This window comes from Nicotiana sylvestris, chromosome 7 (genome assembly GCF_000393655.2).
Source record: "Nicotiana sylvestris chromosome 7, ASM39365v2, whole genome shotgun sequence".
In the NCBI taxonomy this organism is placed as follows: Eukaryota; Viridiplantae; Streptophyta; class Magnoliopsida; order Solanales; family Solanaceae; genus Nicotiana; species Nicotiana sylvestris.
Genome location: NC_091063.1, coordinates 143,416,523 through 143,420,774, shown reverse-complemented (window position 1 = coordinate 143,420,774; position 4,252 = coordinate 143,416,523).

Here is a 4,252-nt window from a genome sequence, read left to right as displayed (position 1 = left end):
ATCATCACCAATAGTCGCATCTCTGGCATCGTCGTGCTGAACTCTGTCCTTAAGGACACACAAATAAGGATCATCATACTGGCACTCTCTGATGCGATCAAATAAGGAAAATCGAGAAATCACACAAGCTAAGACTCGATTGAGCTCCGAAATATCCAACCTCATGAACCGATTAGCCAAGGCCTGAACATCAACTGCAAGAGGTCTCTCCCCAACAAGAATATATGCCAAACTGTCCATATTCACAACCTTCCTACTCAAGGCATTGGCCAATACATTGTCCTTCCCTGGATGATACAAGATAGTGATATCATAGTCCTTTAACAGCTCCAACCATCTCCGTCGCCTTAAATTGACATCTTTCTGTTTGAACAAGTGCTGGAGTGTGACGACCCAAGGGGTCATCACCGTAATTCTTCCTTGTTCCGTACTCCCAAGGACTTGAAAACCTCGCTTTTAGTTGCCTCGATTTGCATGCGCAGTACGGGCGCATAGCCGGAAAGTTTTTATGTTAGAATATGTGAATTATGTGAAACATTTGATGAATTTTGGTATTAATATGCATAATGTTGACTTCGGTCAACATTTTGGGTAAACGGACCCGGACCTGTGATTCGACGGTCCCGGAGGGTCCGTAGAAAAATATGGGACTTGGGCGTGTGCCCGGAATCAAATTCTGAGGTCCCAAGCCCGAGAAATGAATTTTTGAAAGAAATTGTTTTTCTGAAATTTGATATGAAAATTTGAAATGAAAAGGAGTTAGAAAATATAGGTATCGGGCTCGTATTTTGGTTCCGACGCCCGGTACAAGTCTTAAATATGTGTTAAGCACTATCTGTAAAGTTTGGCTAAAAACGGACGTCATATGACGTGTTTCGGACTAAAAATGGAGAATTTGAGTTATGAAAGTTGAAGAAAGAAAATCATGTGTTTGAGGCTTGATCCTATGTATATGATGTTATTTTGGCGATTTGATCGCACGAGTAAGTCCGTAAGATGTTTTTAAGGTTGTGTGCATGTTTGGTTTGGAGCCCCGAGGGCTCGGGTGAGTTTTGAATGGGGCCCGGGAGGTCTTGGACTTAAGAAAATGCAGGTTCAGGTGTTGCAGACACCAGCGCGGCCGCGGTCATTTCCGCGCGGTCCGCGCTGGAGCAGTGCGGCCGCGATGCATTTTTGTGCGGTCCGCGTGGCTGAGTCTGAGGGCTAGGGTTTCAGGTTAACCAGCGGGGCCGCACACCAAAATAGTGCGGTCCACGCTGGAAGGGTTCAGAGAGCCCCAATTTTTCTCCCACTCGGCGCGGCCGCAACACATTTTTGTGCGGTCCGCGCCAGGTCCTCAGAAAGGTATACAAGTTCGGAAAATCTCAGTCATTTTTCACTTTTCAAAAACCCAAAACCTAAGAGGCGATTTTCCAAACAACTTTTCTTCTCCAAAACGATTGGTAAGTGATTTCTAACTTAATTTCTTTATTCCTTAACATCTTTTAACATAATTTCAACTTCAAATCAAAGATTTTCATGGGGAAAATTGGGTGTTTTGGGTAGAACCTAGGTTTTCTACAAATTGAGAAGTTGGACCTCAATTTGGGGTCCGATTTAAAAACAAATCATATATTTGGATTCATGGGGGAATGAGTAACCGGGTTTTGGTCCGAACCTCGAGTTTCGACCACGTGGGTCCGAGGGTATTTTTGACCTTTTTGGGAAAAACCTTGAAAAATCTATTTTCATGCATTAGGGATGATTCATTTAGTAATTATTAATGTGATTAAGTAACTTATGACTAGATTCGAGCGGATTGGTGGTGGAATCAAGAGGTAAAGCTGTACTAGAAGCGTGAGTTGAGTTTGGAGCATTCGAGGTAAGTGTTTGTTCTAACTTTGGCTTGAGGGAATAGGATTAGGATGATATTTGCTACTTGCTAATGTGGAGTACGGTGTATAGGTATGGTGACGGTTATCTATGCACCGGAGTCTAGCATGACCGTGAGTCTTGATTGCTTTTAATTCGAATAATGTGACACAAGCTCCTTGTTTATTTGATGAGTTTCACATAATATGAACGGTTGAGGTAAAATTGCGATTGGTGTACTTTTGGAGCGTTAGCTCGAACATGAATGTGTTAGTTGAGGAAGAATGGATTTAAAAAGGAGAATGTGTTGTGAATACTCCCTTGCCGGGATGTGTAGACTGATATATATATTCTCCCTTGTCGGGATATTTTGGGCTGTTAGCTGTACCCTTGCCGGGTTAAAGGTATTGAGTTGTTATTCTCCCCTGAAGGGGTCTACTATATGAAGTCAGATATTATGAACTATATTATGGGATCGTGTGGCACGCCGTCCACTTATATATGATATTATGGGATCGTGTGGCACGCCGTCCACATATATATGATATTATGGGATCGTGTGGCACGCCGTCCACTTATATGTGATATTATGGGATCGTGTGGCACGCTGTCCACTTATATATGATATTATGGGATCGTGTGGCACGCCGTCCACTTATATATGATATTATGGGATCGTGTGGCACGCCGTCCACTTATATATGATATTATGGGATCGTGTGGCACGCCGTCCACTTATATATGATATTATGGGATCGTGTGGCACGCCGTCCACTTATATATGATATTATGGGATCGTGTGGCACGCCGTCCACTTATATATGATATTATGGGATCGTGTGGCACGCCGTCCACTTATATATGATATTATGGGATCGTGTGGCACGCCGTCCACTTATATATGATATTATGGGATCGTGTGGCACGCCGTCCACTTATATATGATATTATGGGATCGTGTGGCACGCCGTCCACTTATATATGATATTATGGGATCGTGTGGCACGCCGTCCACTTATATATGATATTATGGGATCGTGTGGCACGCCGTCCACTTATATATGATATTATGGGATCGTGTGGCACGCCGTCCACTTATATATGATATTATGGGATCGTGTGGCACGCCGTCCACTTATATATGATATTATGGGATCGTGTGGCACGCCGTCCACTTATATATGATATTATGGGATCGTGTGGCACGCCGTCCACTTATATATGATATTATGGGATCGTGTGGCACGCCGTCCACTTATATATGATATTATGGGATCGTGTGGCACGCCGTCCACTTATATATGATATTATGGGATCGTGTGGCACGCCGTCCACTTATATATGATATTATGGGATCGTGTGGCACGCCGTCCACTTATATATGATATTATGGGATCGTGTGGCACGCCGTCCACTTATATATGATATTATGGGATCGTGTGGCACGCCGTCCACTTATATATGATATTATGGGATCGTGTGGCACGCCGTCCACTTATATATGATATTATGGGATCGTGTGGCACGCCGTCCACTTATATATGATATTATGGGATCGTGTGGCACGCCGTCCACTTATATATGATATTATGGGATCGTGTGGCACGCCGTCCACTTATATATGATATTATGGGATCGGTACGGAGACGTCTGTATTTATCCCGCAGAGGCTACTGAGTTAGGACAACTTCACCTTGTTCATTCTTGTCGTGCGATTCTGTTTCTCAAGTACTGATTGTCTTTCCACTCTGTTCTTTCGGAGATGACGAGGACACGTGCTTCCTCTTCTACCGCGCAACAGCCTGAGCCCCTAGCAGTAGCCCCTATTAGGGGCAGAGGGCAAGGTCGAGGCCGTGTCAGAGGCCGAGGCCAGGGTAGAGCTCAGCCCCGAGCAGCATTTCCAGCGACGGAGCCTCAGGTCGATTTTGAGGAGGAGGTTTCCTGCCCCAGCTGTTCTAGTGGGCCCAGCTCAGGTCCCAGAAGGTTTCATAACCACTCCAGTGCTTCAGGACGCTTTGGTCCGACTGGTAGGCTTTATGGAGAGCATTTCTAGAGCGGGTTTACTTCCCGTAGCTCCAGCCACATCTCAGGCTCGGGGAGGATTTCAGACTCCCGCTACTCATACTCCAGAGCCGGTAGCTCCTCCGGCCCAGGTTCCAGCAGTTCAGCCAGCCGTGGCAGTTCAGTCTGCTGTGCAGCCCAGTCAGATGGTGCGGCTATGTCCGCGGATGCTTTGTGGAGGCTTGATCGTTTCACCAAGATCTTCACTACCATATATAGTGGCACTCCCTCAGAGGATGCTCAGGATTTCCTATTCAGCTGTCATGAGGTTCTACGGACTATGGGCATTGTAGAGACCAATGGGGTCAACTTCGCCACTTTTCGCCTGGCAGGATCCGCC